The sequence below is a fragment of the Amblyraja radiata genome, chromosome 4 (assembly GCF_010909765.2).
Source record: "Amblyraja radiata isolate CabotCenter1 chromosome 4, sAmbRad1.1.pri, whole genome shotgun sequence".
Lineage (NCBI taxonomy): Eukaryota > Metazoa > Chordata > Chondrichthyes > Rajiformes > Rajidae > Amblyraja > Amblyraja radiata.
In genome coordinates, this window is record NC_045959.1 from 66,151,851 (window position 1) to 66,169,663 (window position 17,813).

The 17,813-nt window shown below is 44.8% G+C and overlaps 1 long non-coding RNA gene across 1 annotated transcript; it reads right to left on the reverse strand.

Annotated features, from left to right (window-relative positions):
* Positions 1 to 359: 359 nt before the first annotated feature.
* LOC116971723 lies at positions 360 to 14,282 on the reverse strand. The gene is made up of 3 exons (XR_004411588.1): positions 14,260 to 14,282; positions 9,146 to 9,151; positions 360 to 380 (listed from the first exon to the last, which is right to left on the reverse strand). It is a non-coding gene; the product is annotated as an uncharacterized LOC116971723 (long non-coding RNA).
* Between the last annotated feature and the right edge of the window lie 3,531 nt (positions 14,283 to 17,813).

The following is a 17,813-nucleotide window of genomic DNA, read 5'->3' on the forward strand; positions in this document are numbered from 1 at the left end:
ACACTGCCACCCAGCTTTGTGTCATCTGCAAATTTGATAATGTTACTTTTAATCCCTTCATCTAAATCATTAATGTATATTGTAAATAGCTGCGGTCCCAGCACCGAGCCTTGTGGTACCCCACTAATCACTGCCTGCCATTCTGAAAGGGACCCGTTAATCCCTACTCTTTGTTTCCTGTCTGCCAACCAATTTTCTACCCATGTCAGTACCCTACCCCCAATACCATGTGCTCTAATTTTGCCCACTAATCTCCTATGTGGGACCTTATCAAATACTTTCTGAAAGTCCAGGTACACTACATCCACTGGCTCTCCCTTATCCATTTTCCCAGTTACACCCTTAAAAAATTCCAGAAAATTAGTCAAGCATGATATCCCCTTCATAAATCCATGCTGACTCGGACCGATCCTGCTACTGCTATCATGGTAACATTTATAAATATACCCTTTATATCCGTAATTTTCTTCTGCGTTTGTTTTTCCACCTTAATTTTTCTAGATCCCATTTAATTTTATATTGTGGCGTTAGTCCCAGTTTTTCTGGATACCAGAAATCCTGTAGAGACATGAAGATTCAGAGTATCTCTCTGCACACACCCCCAGCCTGGAATCCCCCATTATCTACCCAATGTTCCTTCCCATTTTCGCACCTGCATGTTACAATTTGACAATATACTTCATAAACATGAGGTTATCTTGCACATTTACCTTTTGTTGACTCCTCCACTTCCCTTATGCTAAATGACTTGATGATATTCCAACTGTGTAAGCCCCATCATTGTCTATTTAAAAACTGGAAAGATAGAATCATAATGTATGTTTTCCACCACAAATTACTGTTGATTCTGACTATCCACTGCCCTGCTTCATGAGATATTCTGTAAACATTGATATCAGTTTGATGTTGAGTCAAACTTTCTGTTCCACACTCAGTGTTCCAAAGCTGGAAAGAGTGAAGAGAAGATTTACAAGGATGTTGCCAGGACTCGAGGACCTGAGCTACAGGAAGACAAGGACTTTATTCCTTGGTGCACAGGACGCTGAGGGATGATCTTGTTGAGGTGTATATAATTGTGAGGGGAATAGATAGGGTGAATGCACGTCGGGTTTTTTTTGCACAAAGGAGGAATCAAGAACTAGAAATTTAAGGACAGAGGTAAAAGTTTTAATAGGAACCCGAGGGGCAACTTTTTCCACACAGATGGTGGTGGGTGCATGGAACGAGCTGCCAAAGGAAGTATTTGAGGTAGGTATAATAACAACATCTAAACAAGACACTTGGTTAGGTACATGGATAGAAAAGGTTGAGAGGGATATGGGCCAAACACTGACAATGGAGCATCTTGATCTCCATAAAATGTTTTTGTTCAATTTGACGCCATAACTCTAAATAATTGCATTGTTGTGTTGAATAAACAGTTGATCCTGAAAATCGGAATATATTGGTAAACAAGTTACACTTCTCCCATGCCGTCGCTGCTTGAAAGCATTTAAAATGTAAATGTTATTTGGAAAAAATAATTCCTGCAAAAATCTAAGCTTCTTTGGATTTTCAGAAATATTTTTGCAATAGTGAATATTACTTACTCACTCCTTTTAGATAGATCTCCTTCAAATTATTTTGTGTTTATTTTAAATGCTGTTGCATTGAATTAAAGCTATATCAAGATCTAATTGTCTTAATTTGTGGTTTATTGTTATGGTTCTCTCTAAACAGCCTCTGGAATGAATCTAGATTCCTTTTTATGATTCATTGACAGTTAATTAATTTCAACAATTACTGATGTTAATGCTTTTTATTAATGGTTTGTTTCATTCTAGCAGCCTCTCTGCAAAACATGAATATAGCGAATCAGCTTTTATTGGTATCTTTTCCTTGTAGTGGAAATGCTAGGTTTTTGTCCTCGACCCTCAAACTTCTATTTAAAAAATAATAGCAATCTTAATTGTTTAATTTATGTTTAAATATGTGAGAACTCATTGAACCATTGTCCATTAAAATTCAATGCAATTATGATAGAAATTGTACCTCTTGCCAGTTCTAAATCCTCACATTCTTCCACTCAAGATTATTTATTTCCACATGCTGTAGCAGGCTTACTTGCAAAATGGAGTGATCATTTGATATGTTATAATCATTTTATGTCATATGTTTTATTCTTTGACAATAAGTCTATTCCAATTATATGATGGTGACAAAAATATTAAATTGCTGTTGTCAGCCTCTGACAAAAAGTATTTCAATTGAGACCCTTTAGGTTGATTTGAGGTATTAAACTACGCTTTACGATCTTGTAGATTTGCTGGCTCAATCCCAAAATTGCACTTAAAGTTCTCAAAATCCATCATCCACTTCTTAAGAATTCTCTGCCTCAGAGGGCGGTGGAGGCAGGTTCTCTGGATGCTTTCAAGAGAGAGCAAGATAGGGCTCATAAAAATAGCGGAGTCAGGGGATATGGGGAGAAGGCAGGAACAAGGTACTGATTGGGGATGATCAGCCATGATCAAATGAATGGCGGTGCTGGCTCGATGGGCCAAATGGCTGACTCCTGCACCTATTGTCTATTGTCTTGTAGCCCAAGAGAAAGGACATGTTCTCACAGGCCAGGTGTCATTTTAGAATAAGTGGCATAATTACTTGGATGCAAACTTAGTCACAATACATTAGTTGCAGCTGCATTAGCTAATACTCAAAAAATATCAGTGACCTGATGTTCTTGGCGCCGCAGAAATCTCATGGACGTTTATGTCTCCAAAGTAGTCCAAGGTCTTCCTGCAATTTGTTTTCAACATGATTGAGGAAACTCACTGCTTCTTTGCTTCAATCAATTACAAACAAACTATACATACTATTTTATTCATGATATGGCTCCTGAAACATTTCTCAACCGTCAGTGGAAGGATGATAATCTTTCATGTTCACCAATGCTCAGCATTGCAATTGAAAAGTTATAACTTCTAACGCACCGCCTTCTAATTGGGTGTCATGGTGATACTGGAGCAGATGATGACAAAAAGATTTGGCAGCAGTTATTCTTCTGCCAGGAGAGAAGTCTTGATCTTTCTTCCTCTAGGGAATCTATCCATGAAAATCAAAACACAATAAATAGCAAATGCTTTTAATCTTGACCAAAAATACTGACTACTATAAGAACTCTGCGGATCTGACCCACTGAGTTCCTCCGCCTGCAGTCTTTTTTACTCATGATAATCAGCGACGCACACAGTGATCTCTCTCTTGAAAAAATATCAGCAGTATTTTAAGAATGAAAAGCTGACACCATCTATGCTGACTGTTGTCCGGTGTTTACCAATCTTTCTGTCACCTACTGATTTTCTCAATAACAGACCGTCCTAATTTTCAATTCCTTTGAATCTGGCTTCAGTTAACCTTTATCTCTCCAGAAGCAGACCTTGAGTGTTATAGACATGGGCACTTTGTCCTTACATGCAGAGGGTGTATTTAAACCAATTATCTTTAAAAATGGACAAAATTAATGTGAATTTATGGAGTGTTTGTGAATTAACACCCTGCTTGACTTTACCTGTGGTATGTTGATGCCCAGGTTATTACATAAAAAGAGTCCAAAAAATAGTTGATTGATGCCTTATCATTGGTACAAAAGATGCATTGGGAAGGATAAAGTCATAGAAAATATCCCTTTGTATTGCCACATCCATGCCAACCATCATGCTTATCTGTACAAATCCAATTCATTCCATATGACTCCATGCCTTACTCATTCAAATACCTGTCGAGGTGCCTAATAAATGTTGCTCTACATTTTGCTACTCCACCAGATCCTAACTACTGTGTGAAAAATATACTCCTCAGAACCTCTTTAGCATTCCTTCCTGTCACTTTATCCTTATGTCCTCTAATAATGCCTTGAATTTCCGCTTCTTTTACACCGTCAATTCCTGCAAAAGCAAATATTGATGGTGTTTCAGTCATTTCTCTCCACATGACCTGAACGCTTTATATAGTACCATTTTCTCACATTCAAACACTTCCTATCAACTAACTAAGCAAAATATGATCTAACTTAAAATGGGAAGACCAAAGCCATTGTTTTCATTTTTAGTCACGTTTTCCAACCCTTTCCACACAAAATGTCTGAGACTTTTCACAACTTTGCCTAAAATTATCTAAAGGGGCTGTCCCACTGCAGCGACCTAATCCACGAGTTCTGACGAGTTTGCCCTCGACTCATACTCGCAGCATGGTCGACACAAGGTACTAGGAGGTCTTCGTAACTCTCCTTCATGCTCGAGAGTAGTCCCCACGTACCCGAGGCCTCAGCTAGGTCGCGGTGTATTTTTCAACATGTTGAAAAATGCCTGCGAGTAAAAAAAGGTCGCCATGGAAAAAGTAAATACTTTTTTTACTCGTAGGTTTAGTCGAAGGTCGTAGTAGGTCAGCATGTTATTCATAGGTAATCGAGGGTAGTCAAAGGCAATCAAAAGTAGCTGAACGTAGTCGTAGATAGTCTTCAACATAGTCGAAGGGAAGTCGAAGGAGATCGAAGGAGGTCGTCTTCACTCTCCACTATTCGGTGTCCAATTTTCCCGAAGCTTGTCGAAGCTAGTCTTCAACATAGTCGAAGGAGGTCTTCTACATAGTCGAAGGAGGTCTTCCACATGACATTTTTTCAAACTCTCCTAAACTCTTCTCAACTCGCCAATTAGGTCGCCGCAGTGGGACAGCCCTTTAACCCTGCTCTTGCCTCAGCTCATCTGCTGTTGAAACACTTATCCATGCTTTTATCACCTTTGCCAATTCCACACAATCTTGCCAAGCTTTTCTCTTACTTCATAAGGTCATCCTTAATCCTTAGCATTAAACTAAACTCGAGCATTAAGTAGTTTTTTTCCTCAATTTGATTCCATCTTCACGTACTGCAAGCAGGCATGGTTTGACTTTGCTATTGTCGATTTAAGGACAATTGATTAATGATGTTACTCCTACAATTTATGATAAATATTGGTTCTCACTCAGAGCTAATTTTAATCATCTGTTTTTCTCATAGAATCATTGATGTATATTCAAGAGGGCAGACAGGACCTTAGTGTAATATTTTAACTGAAAGAGTGCTGTACTCAGTAATGTTTTGGAATGTCAATATAAATATAAACTCAAGTCTTTGGAATGGAACTTAACCACAAAATCTGACTCATGAGTGCTTTCAACTGAGCCATGTCTGGTATCTATGGCAGAACTTTCTCGACTTGGATACATCCCCACATCAAAAATAATACTACATGGGTTTTCCAAAGGGAAACCCATGCCATGAATTGATCTTTCATTATCTAAACTATGTTCATTTGATATTGCTGTTGTAATTCTGTTCTGTGATTCTTTTACAGCTGAATTGTTGCTGGGAGTCAATCACATATTACAGTACAGTCTTATGCAAACTGGATAGATTAGGGATGGCAGTTTCCATTCCCTGAGGGCATAATTCAACTAGTAGTCTTTTAACTACTGTTTGGTAACTTTGATGATTAATTTAGCAGATATATTGAATTCAATTTCACAGTTTGACATGATGAGATTTGGTTGCTGTTTTGCCAGTTCAGTCCCATAAACAATAGGCGCAGGAGTAGGCCCGTACGGCCCTTCAGGTCAGCACCGCCATTCAATGTGATCATGGCTGATCATCCCCAATCAGTACCCCGTTCCTGCCTTCTCCCCATATCCCCTGACTCCGCTACCTTCAAGAGCCCTATCTAACTCTCTCTTGAAAGTTTCCAGAGAACCGGCCTCCACCGTCCTCTGAGGCAGAGAATTCCACAGACTCACAACTCTCTGTGTGAAAAAGTGTTTCCTCATCTCCGTTCTAAATGGCTTACCCCCTATTCTTAAACTGTGGCCCCTGGTTCAAAGTCAAAGTCAAAGTCAATTTTATTCGTCACAATTTTATTCTGGGCTCTCCCAACATCAAGAACATGTTTCCTGCCTCTAGCGTGTCCAAACCCTTAAAAATCTTATATGTTTCAATAAGATCCCCTCTCACCCTTCTAAATTCCAGAATATATGCCCAGCCGCTCCATTCTCTCAGCATATGACAGTTCCGCCATCCCGCGAATTAACCTTGTGAGCCTACGCTGCACTCCCTTAATAGCTAAAATGTCCTTCCTCAAATTTGGAGACTAAAACTGCACACAATACTTCAGGTGTGGTCTCACTAGTACCCTGTACAACAGCAGAAGGACCTCTTTGCTCCTATACTCAACTCCTCTTGTTATGAAGGCCAACATGCCATTTGCTTTCGTCACTGCCTGCTGTACCTACCCACTTACCCAACCTGTCCGTCACCCTGCATTCTCATAGCATCCTCCTCACAATTCACATTGCCACATTATATGAAGACACTCAAGCTGTTGAAGGTATATTATCATAGGAGAACAAGGCCGTGTAATAACCAAAGGGAAAACAACATTTCATGGTGATTTGCTCTCTGGTTTCAACTATTTTGGCGAGTTGTGTATAATCCATGCCATTGTGAATATTCACTACTTTTGTTTACCATTTTTCTTTCTTTAGGAAGTGATCAATAGTTTTGGCCCAGTTGACATAACATTAGCTACTATTTCAAATACAAAGCCTGTCATCTTCTTTCCCTCCACAATTATCTGCCATGCTAGTTTACATTCAAAAATCTATATTATGCAAACTCTATCACATAATATACTGTAATTAATAATGTCCTATCTGCTCTTAGAAAGCAGAACTGTTCTTGACAACTTCTTACAACAAAACACAACTTTACATAAAAGATAGAAAATATTTTGGATGTAGCTTTGAATATTAATGTGTACAGCATTTGATGAGTTATAACAAAAATGTATTATTAACGGCGACACCCAAAATCTATGCATCAAGAATGTAAATTGAAGAAGAACTCGGATTCAAATTATGCGATAAGACAACAAGCAAATGTCCAGTATTCTTTACTCCACCTGGATTCACACCTCTTATAAAAGGATCAAAAGATCAGATTGTTCCAGGGAACTAATTTATCAGATTTGATCCATAATTTTCTTCACAGTATACTCAGAAAGATTGGAAGAAAGACGTGCATTCCATATTTAAGAGCATATTAACATCAAAGGACGTGATGTGAATTTCTCTGTTTCAACAATCATCTTGCATGTCCTCAGCTTGCTTTAACTGCCTTTCAAATGGGACTCAAGGACAGTAAGTAGCCAATCCGTACACAAATACAGAAAAGAACAGCGATCAAGTTACAAATCATGGACTGCAGCAAGTCATGCTGACCTCAGGATTTTAAATAGCATTTTGTTAATTTCAGTTGAATGCTGATAACCACATTAGCGTAGAAAGGCATTTGTAGGTCAGGATTTGTAAAAACAGGTTCATAAGCATGCACTGAAATGAAAAAAATCTTTCCATTTACTGTATTTTTTTTAATAGATAAAATAAACTATGATGAATAAACTTATAGAGTTGGTATAATTAATGAAAATAAATATTGTAAAATAAATAGCTATTGCAATTATCCAATATTGAAAGAGGTCAGGTAATATTCAAATGGGAATTTTACCTCACATTTTTACTTGCATCTAAAAAAATGGGGAAATAGCAGGACAAACAAAAAGTGGTGGAAAGTAGAAAGACTAACTTATTTTTGGTTGCAATTCTTGGATGGGCCTCAATTTAGGTAGATGTTGCTTCTGCTTAATATATACATTCAAATATAAGCCAAACAAATTGTTCATAATTCATGACATTCTTTCAATTTCTGACTTGTTATTTCCCATTGAAGAAGGGTTTCGGCCCGAAACGTTGCCTATTTCCTTCGCTCCATAGATGCTGCTGCACCCGCTGAGTTTCCCCAGCAATTTTGTGTACCTTCGATATTCCAGCATCTGCAGTTCCTTTTTGAACACTTTCTATACTCAATGCTCTGATTTATAAAGGCTAGCACACCAAAAGCTTTCTTTACCACCCTATCTACATGAGATTCCACCTTCAGGGAACTATGTACAGTTATTCCTAGATCCCTCTGTTCAACTGCATTCCTCAATTCACTACCATTTATCATGTACGTCCTATTTTGATTTGTCCTGCCAAGATGTAGCACCTCACACTTATCAGCATTAAACTCCATCTGCCATCTTTCAGCCCATTCTTCCAAATGGCCTAAATCTCTCTGTAGACTTTGGAAATCTACTTCATTATCCACAACACCACCTATCTTAGTATCATCTGCATACTTACTAATCCAATTTACCACACCATCATCCAGATCATTGATGTACATGACAAACAACAGTGGACCCAACACAGATCCCTGAGGCACCCCACTAGTCACCGGTCTCCAACCTGACAAACAGCCATCCACCATTACTCTCTGGCATCTCCCATTCAGCCACTGTTGAATCCATCTTGCTACTCCTGCATTAATACCCAACAATTGAACCTTCTTAACCAACCTTCCATGAGGAACCTTGTCAAAGGCCTTACTAAAGTCCATATAGACAACATCCACTGCTTTACCCTCGTCAATTTCCCGAGTAACCTCTTCAAAAAATTCAAGAAGATTAGTCAAACATGACCTTCCAGGCACAAATCCATGTTGACTGTTCCTAATCAGACCCTGTTTATCCAGATGCTTATATATATTATCTCTAAGTATCCTTTCCATTAATTTGCCCACCACTGAAGTCAAACTAACAGGTCTATAATTGCTAGGTTTACTCTTAGAACCCTTTTAAAACAATGGAACAACATGCGCAGTACGCCAATCCTCCAGCACTATTCCCGTTTCTAATGACATTTGAAATATTTCTGTCATAGCCCCTGCTATTTCTACACTAACTTTCCTCGATATCCTGTCGGGACCTGGAGACTTATCCACTTTTATATTTTTCAAAAGTGTCAGTACTTCTTTTTCTTTGAATCTCATCGTTTCCATAGCTACACTACTTGTTTCCCTTACTTCACATAATTTAATATCCTTCTCCTTGGTGAATACCGAAGAAAATAAATTGTTCAATATCTCCCCCATCTCTTTTGGCTCTGCAGATAGCTGTCCAATCTGTCTCTCTAATGGACCAATTTTATCCCTCGTTATCCTTATGCTATTAATATAGCTGTAGAAACCCTTTGGATTTACTTTCACCTTACTTGCCAAAGCAACCTCATATCTTCTTTTAGCTTTTCTAATTTCTTTCTTAAGATTCTTTTTACATTCTTTATACTCCTCAAGCACCTCATTTACTCCATGCTGCCTATAATTATTGTAGATCTCTCTCTTTTTCCGAACCGTCCAATTTCCCTTGAAAACCAGGGCTCTTTCCAATTTTTACTATTTCCTTTCAACCGAACAGGGACATAAAGATTCTGTACTCTTAACATTTCCCCTTCAAATGTCCTCCATTTCTCTTCTACATCATTCCCATAACACAAAATGTCCCAATTCACTCCTTTTAAATCCTTTCGTGCAACAATAATAAAAATTACCAATACCAATGAACATGGCAGGAGGGAAAAATAGTTGAACATAACAGAATTCAGTGAGAGGGTGGGTCGACCAAAACTGTACACAACACCAGTTGTGGTTTCACCAAAAGTAACATTCACGTTTAAAGGTACTTGGGTGTGCTTGCGTACAAGTCACTGAAGGCCAACATGCAGGAGCAGCTAATGATTAGGAGGGCAAATGACATGTGAGCCGTTTTCACGAAAAGCTCAGTTGTGTAGGGCTTTCAGGGAGCACAACCGGAGTTTTGCGTATAGTTTTGGCCTCTTTAGCTAAGAAAGGATGTACTGCCATGAAGAGAATATAACAAATATTCACTTGAAACGGATCGTACATTTGTTATGTTAGGAACAATTGAGTAGACTGGAATTGCTTTTTCAGGAGATCTCAGGTAAACTTACAAAGTTCTTAACGGCAGGGAGGATGTATTCCCTGGCTGATGCCTCTCGGACTGGGAGATAGATTTTAGAATAAGGTATAGGTTGTTTAGGACTGAGATATAAAGGAAATGTCTTTACCCAGAGGGGAACCTTTGGAATTATCTTCTTTAATCATTTGGTAATTTAAGAATATAAATTAATGGATAGGACATAGAACAGTACAGCACAAGAATAGGCCCTTTGGCAGACAATGTCTGTGCCAAGCATAATGCAAGACCAACTCTTATCTGCATCCCCATAATCCATATCCCTTCATTCCCTGCATATTCATATGTATTTTTAAAAGTTTGTTAAATGTTGCTGTCAAATCTGCCTTAACCACCAAGCACTCACCACCATTTGTGTAAAAATCTTGCCCTGCACATCTCCTTTAAACTTAGCCCCTCTTACCTTAAAACTATGCCCTCTTGTAGTTTTTTCATTGTGGGAAAAGGTTCTGACTGTCTACACTTTCAATGCTTCTCATAACTTTATATTCTTCTATCAGGTCTTTCCCCTTATATGTTATCTGGCATTAAAGGAGTTAAACAATATGGAAATTGGCATTGAACAGCCATGATCTTAATTTGGTGGAACAAGCCACATCATCCGGATGTGGCGGCGCTGTCCTAGCAGCTGCGGCTCGCCTGCAGTCCGTCTGTTTTTTCTTTTTTTTTTGTTTTCTTTTGTCCTGTTTTAGTTTATTCAGGTTGTGTATGTGTGTGGGGGAGAAACATGTTTTTGGTCTCTTCCTTCGGGAGGATGCGACCTTTTCTTGTCATATCCCCCGTCTCCGTCTCCGTCTGCGCTGAGGCGTAATGGCGGAGCTGGCAGCCTCCAACTGGGACCGACCTCGAGGCTCCGGAGGCAGAGCCAGCCAGGACATACCAACTCGAGGCTGGCCGACTTCGGGGCTGTGGTGGCGTTGCGGCGGCGGCGACCCGACTTCGGGGCTGTGGCGGCATTGCGGCGGTGGTGACCCGACTTCGGAGCCTCGGAGGCTCGGTCGCGGGCCCAGTGGACGACATCGTCGGGAGCTCACAGGTCACAGGTTGGTGACCTGTTTTTCCGGAGCTCCCGCATCAACAGCTTCGTCCGCTGGACTGGAGGGCGGCAGCTTCGACCACCCCGGGCTGCGGAGTTTGAACCGGCCCATTCGCGGTGCTCGGATTCAGCCGCGGGACTTGCTTACCATCACCCAGCGGGGTCACAACATCGGAAACCTGGATCGCCTCAGCACAGAGGGAGAACAAGGAGGGAAGAGACAAGGACTTAAGACATTTGCCTTCCATCATAGTGAGGAGGTACCTGGTGGACTCACTGTAGTGGATGTTAAATCTGTGTTTATTGTATGTTTTGTTATTTTACTCTATGTTATGACTGCAAGGCACAAATGTTCGTCTGAATGACAATAAAGGATACTTGACTTGACTAGACTTGATCTACTACTGCTTCTATATCTTAGGCTGTAATATATTTGAATGCCTAATGCTATGCTGAGAGTCACAATCTAGTTTTCACAGTCTCGAGATTGTGATATTTAAGACTTTGGCATTAAGGGAAGCCCAGCCTTTCCAGCATAAACGTTCATGGAGAAACTGCTCTGACAAATTTACAAACCCAATCATGATGTATGATCTGATGGCTGTTGTATTATCTTCCATTGCAGCACAAGCAGCAGCAGCTGTGCAACACAGTGCTGAAAGGCAACCTCAGCCTGCTGACATGCTAATTTAGAGTGCTAGTTTTGGTTGCCTGTTTGTCTAAGGGCTCGCTGAGTCACATCAACAATCCAGAAATCATATCTGCTGTATTATTTCAGAAATACAACATCTGTGATTCTCTACCAATGACATTGTTGTTGCATGCAGGCCAGTCAAACCAGTTGCTGCCATTTATTCTCAGAAACTTCAGCCTAGATCTTTATAGAAGGTACACAAAATTGCTGGGGAAACTCAGCGGGTGCAGCAGCATCTATGGAGCGAAGGAAATAGGCGACGTTTCGGGCCGAAACCCTTCTTCCTGAAGATGAGGGGGTGAGGGCCCAGAGAGTGGAATGCGTGGAGGCGGTGGAGAGTGTCTGAGGTGTCTAGAACATAGGTGGGGAGGGATTTGACCAAGGGGGATAGGATGGAGTCAAGGTATGTGGAGATGAGTTCGGTGGGGCACGAACACGCAGAGACAATGGGTCTGCCGGGAGAGCCGGGTTTGTGGATTTTGGGGAGAAGGTAAAAACGGGCCGTGCGGGGCTGGGGAACGATGAGGTTGGAAGCTTGGTCAGGCAGGGCGTGGGAATTGATGAAGTCGGTGATGGTGCTAGAAATGGTGGCCTGGTGCTCGTCAGTGGGGTCAACGACTTCCTACTTACTTACTTACTTACTGCCTATTATGCCTCCTGGCATGTAGGGCAACAACGAAGGTCCTCCACTCCTGTTGATTCCTTCAGTTGCTGTTTCCGTAACATATTTGTTTTACGAGACAGGGTTGTTAGCCCAGTGATCAACATCCAACCTGGAGGACAAGTGGATCGCTCTTCGTCTCGCCTCTACCCTTTGACCTGTCCAGCATGGAATCTTTGACCTGTCCAGCACGAATCTCCCGCTGGCATAGCTCTAGGGGTCACTGAGACACGCAAGCTCCCCGACCACAACAAGGCTGCAATCCAACGGGGAGTCAAAGACTTCCTACTTGGCAAAAATGCATGGCTGCAAGCTTCCTCCGGCTGGCAAAGTACTGCATTGAAATATTTGCATTGGCGAAGGAAAACAGAAGTGAGTTAATAGGAACATTTACAAGGATAATTAAATCTTGCATGCTATTTGGCACTGTTTAATGTACACATATGGTTAGGTATGTTAATTATGTGTTGGCTTTCATTTTGAAAATGTCAACAAGTGGACAGATAGTGATCAGTAGCAGAAGGGAAGTTAAGATATGAACTGTTGTTGAATGGGTTCACTGACAACCTAACCAGAAAATATCAACATTTTCTTCCTACTTCCTGTGATTCTGTTCCTTCCATTTGCTCCGAATCTTCCCCCTGTGCAATTTGCGCTAATGCTAACTTTAACGATGCTGTTGTTATTACAGACCACTGAGGGAATAGGACATCTGCTAAGTGCTGCCTTTGAAGTAATCCAGAGGGAGAAATCATCGTTCCTGTCAGAATGTGACATTTTTTAATCTATCAACAGAATTTGAAAATGCAGAAAAATCACGGAGCAGGTCAGGCAACATTTGAAGATAAAGAAACATTGTTAGCATTTAGAGTTGATGACCTTTCATTGGAACTGGAAAAGAGGGGGGAGAGGATGAATCAAACGCAGTAAATGTCCCTGATAGGATGTGTCCAGAGTGTTGGCCTCATCCATCAAAGATATTCCTTTTGTCCTATCAATCCATCCCCCACCTCGTAACTTGGAACTAATTTATTTTCTTGGTCTCCCCTTTCTGGTGATGGATCTTCAACATGAAACGTTAACTCTATTTGTCATTATACGGATGCTAGCTGATAGTTTAGTCTGCACAGGATTTTGTGTTTTTATTTCAAACTGGACTAAGTCGGCCCCGTTGGATCACAGTCACACGGGAGGCCTGGTCCCCCAAAGCAACCCATTCTTGGGGGCATTAATTTTGTCTATGCACCATCATTCTTTGTTTGTGTTTTATGTACTGAACTTCTTTTTTGTTGTTTCTTATGGTGTTTACAGAGAACTATATTCACTTATCTGTTATGCTGCTGCAAGTAAGAATTTCATTGTTCTTTTTCTGGACATTTGATAATAAAACACAGTATATAGAAACAAAGAACTGCAGATGCTGGCTAATGCACAAAATGCTGGAGTCGTGTGCGGACGTGGCGCCGATGGACGGGAAGCCGAAGCAAAGAAGTGGAAGCCAAATAACCGAATGAAAACGAAGCCAAAACGCCAACTAACCGAAAGGGTGAGACGCCTAAATGCAAACTAACCGAAAGGGCGTGACGCCTAAAAGCCAACTAACCGAAAGGCTGCGTCGCCTAAAAGCAAACTCACCGAATGGCCGCTCTGCCGAAAGGCCACCTACCCGAAAGGCGGCGTTGTCTACAAGCCAACGGACTGAATGCCGCTCAACAGAAAAGTCAAATAATGGACATGACGTTGCCGGGGGGCGGGACTTGTCAGCGATTGGTCCAGACCCCCGAGTCCATCACATCACTGTGGAGGGATGAACATTATCCCACACGTCCGCTCCACCCAACCCACAGCCCGTAGAGGGTGGCTGTGGGAGAGTGGGGGCTGTCCCAAGGGAGCTTACAATTTGGTGCTTGGGTTCAGATTGCCCAGTCACCTTTGGCTTGTTTGGGAAAATGACCCTCACCCTCCCGCCGGTGGAGATGGGGGAGAGAGAAGGGAGAGAGAGGAGGGGGGGGAGAGAGAGGGGGGGGGAGAGAGCGGGGGGGGAGAGAGAGGGGGGGGAGAGAGATAGAGGGGGGGGGAGAGAGAGAGGGGGGTAGAGAGGGGGAGAGAGAGGGGGGGAGAGAGAGCGGGCGGGGGAGAGAGAGAGGGGGGAGAGAGAGAGAGAGCGGGGGGGAGAGAGAGAGGGGGGGGGAGAGAGAGGGGAGCGAGAGAGAGAGGGGGCGAGAGAGAGAGGGGGGCGAGAGAGAGAGGGGGCGAGAGAGAGAGGGGAGTGAGAGAGAGAGGGGGGAGAGAAGAGAGGAGGGGGAGAGCTCTTTTTTTTTGTCGCGAGGGGGGCGAGCGAGAGAGGGGGGATGAGAGAGGCGGGGGAAGACGAGGGGGCGGGGCGAGGAGGGGGGGGGTGAGAGAGAGGGGGGGGGAGAGAGTGGGGGGGGGGAGAGAGGGGGGGGGGAGAGAGGGGGGGGGAGAGAGGGGGGGGGGAGAGAGAGAGAGGGGGGGGGAGAGAGGGGGGGGGGGGAGAGAGAGAGGGGGGGGGAGAGAGGGGGGGGGGGGAGAGAGAGGGGGGGGGGGAGGGAGAGGGGGGGGGGAGAGAGGGGGGGGGGAGAGGGGGGGGGGGGAGAGAGGGGGGGGAGGAGGAGGGGGGGGGAGAGAGAGGGGGGGGGGGAGAGAGGGGGGGGGGAGGAGAGAGGGGGGGGGAGAGAGGGGGGGGGGAGAGAGGGAGGGGGGGAGGGAGAGGGGGGTGGGGAGAGAGAGGGGGGGGAGAGAGGGGGGGGGGAGAGAGGGGGGGGGGGAGAGAGGGGGGGGGGGAGAGAGGGGGGGGAGAGATGGGGGAGGAGAGAGGGGGGGGGATGAGAGGGGGGGGGGAGAGAGGGGGGGGGGGAGAGAGGGGGGGGGGGAGAGAGGGGGGGGGAGAGAGGGGGGGGAGGAGGAGAGAGGGGGGGGGTGAGAGAGAGGGGGGGGGGGAGTGGGGGGAGAGAGGGGGGGGGGAGAGAGGGGGGGGGGGAGAGAGAGGGGGGGGGAGAGAGAGGGGGGGGGAGGAGAGGGGGGGGGAGAGAGGGGGGGGGAGAGAGGGGGGGGGAGAGAGGGGGGGGGGAGAGAGAGGGGGGGGGAGAGAGGGGGGGGGAGAGAGAGGGGGGGGAGAGAGAGGGGGGGGGAGAGAGGGGGGGGGGAGAGAGAGGGGGGGGGGAGGAGAGAGGGGGGGGGAGAGAGAGGGGGGGGGAGAGAGGGGGGGGGGGGGGGGGGGGGGGGAGAGAGGGGGGGGGAGAGAGGGGGGGGAGAGAGAAGGGGTAGTGAGAGAGGGGGGAGAGAGAGGGGGGAGAGAAAGAGAGAAGGGGAGAGAGAAGGGAGAGAGTGGGGGAGAGAGAGGAGGGGGAGAGAGAGGAGGAGAGTGAGAAGGGGAGAGAGAGAGAAGGGAGAGAGAGGGGGGAGAGAGGAGGAGAGAGAAAGTAGGGGGAGAGAGAAAATGGAGAGAGAGGAGGGGGTGCCTCTCTTTGGCGGCGCGACTCACTGTCGCGGAGCCTGCGGAGCTGCGGACCACTTACCATCGTGGGGCTGGCTGGCCTCGGAGAGTGAGGAGCGGTGGTGGCTCGCTGCTGCGGCCCGACTCCGGAGCTCGGAGGCTCCAGCAACGCAGCTTCTGTGGACTGTGATATCGGGAGCTTGCGGGTCCAGGTGGAGACCGCTTTTCAGAGCTCCCGCAATGCAACTTCTCCAGCCCGTGTCGCGGGGTTGGAACGACCCGGAGCGGGGCCGTACATCGCCCGGCGCGGCTTTAACGGCCGCGGGACATTCCAGCGCCCGCCGGGGGCTCCAACATTGTGGCATTTAGACCTAGAGCGGGGCCGTACATTGCCTGGCGCGGCCTAAAATGGCCGGGGACTTACCATCGCCCGCCTGGAGCTTCAACATCGGGTGAAAAATGGAGAGCAGGGGAGAGAAAAGACTTTGCCTTCCATCACAGTGAGGAGGAGGTTCACTGTGATGGATGTTTGTGTGAATTAAATTGGCTGTGTGTCTAGTAGGAATCGTTTTTTGTTTGTATGGCTGTAGAAACAGAGTTTTGTTTGAGCCTCACTGAGGTTCAATTGACAATAAATATTGTATATTGTATTGTATTGGGAGAGAGAGGAGAGAGAGAAGGGGAGAGAAAGAGAGAAGGGGAGAGAGAGGGGGAAGAGAGAGGAGGGGGAAGAGAGAGGGGGAGAGAGAGGAGGGGGAAAGAGAGGAGAGAGAGAGGGGGGAGAGAGAGAAGAGGGGAGAAGGAGATATAAGGGAGAGAGAGGAGGGGAAGGGAGAGGGGAGAGAGAGAGAGAGGGGTGAGAGGGAGAAGAGGGGAGAGAAAGAGAATGGGGGAGAGAGAAGGGAGAGAGAGGAGGGGAAGGGAGCGAGAGGGGACAGAGAGAAGGGGAGGAGAGAGAGAAGGGAGATAGAGGAGGGGAGAGAGAGAAGGGAGAGAGAGGAGGCGAGAAAGAGAAGAGGGGTGAGAGAAGGGGGAGACAGGAGGGTGGGGGTAATTTTCCCACACAAGCCATAGGTGACTGGGCAATCTGAACCCCAGCACCAAGTTGGAAACGGACAAAGGTGCGCATCCCTCGGGACAGCCTCCACTCTCCCACGGCCACCCTCCGCGGGCTGTGGGTTGGGTGGAGCGGAGGTGTGGGACAATGTTCATACCTCCACAGTGATGTGATTGACGCGGGGGTCTGGACCAATCGCTGACAAGTCCCGCACCCAGCAACATCATGTCCGTTATTTGACTTTTCTGTTGAGCATCATTCGGTCCGTTGTCTTGTAGTAGGTATGTTATAAAACTTACCTTCAGCGGCGCTGCAGTTCTGTCACTGCCCGTGTGCGCGACCTTGGCGCCTTTGAGAGGGGGACAGTTTTAAAATGCCGTTTTCTCCAGGCTGTTCAAATCGATATTCGTCAGCCTGTTTAGTTGCTCAAGAAAAATCGCTCCGACATTCGTTCTCTGGAGTTATTTTTTAACTTCGCTGGATAATTTAATTGCTAGAGTAAATTAAAAATCACCTTCTAAAGCCGTGAACGCCGACAACGGGACGGATCTCACGTAGGGGACAAGGCAAGGTACGCCGTTTATTTTTACATAAAAAAGTGCTTTTTAAGATGCCTTTAATCAAAATTTCACATTGCGAGAAGGTGACTTGGGACCCATCCGAACCAGCAGTATTTTTCCTGCCGATATGGGGTTTAAATTCACTGCAACCGCAATGTTCCAAACGATCGCGTTCCACAAAATCCCACTCGTAAGATGATTTAAATGACCATTAATTTACGGGAATTAAACACTAAATTCCTTCCATTTGGCCTATAAATTCATGACAATGAGATTTAAAAATCATGATATATTATGAATTCTTGTGTGAATGTTATTTGGACACTTAGGCTATTAAAAAATGTTAACCTTTTCTTAAGAAATGGAATAGATGGTTAGATCTAGTAATTGAATTTTGTAATTAGCTACAA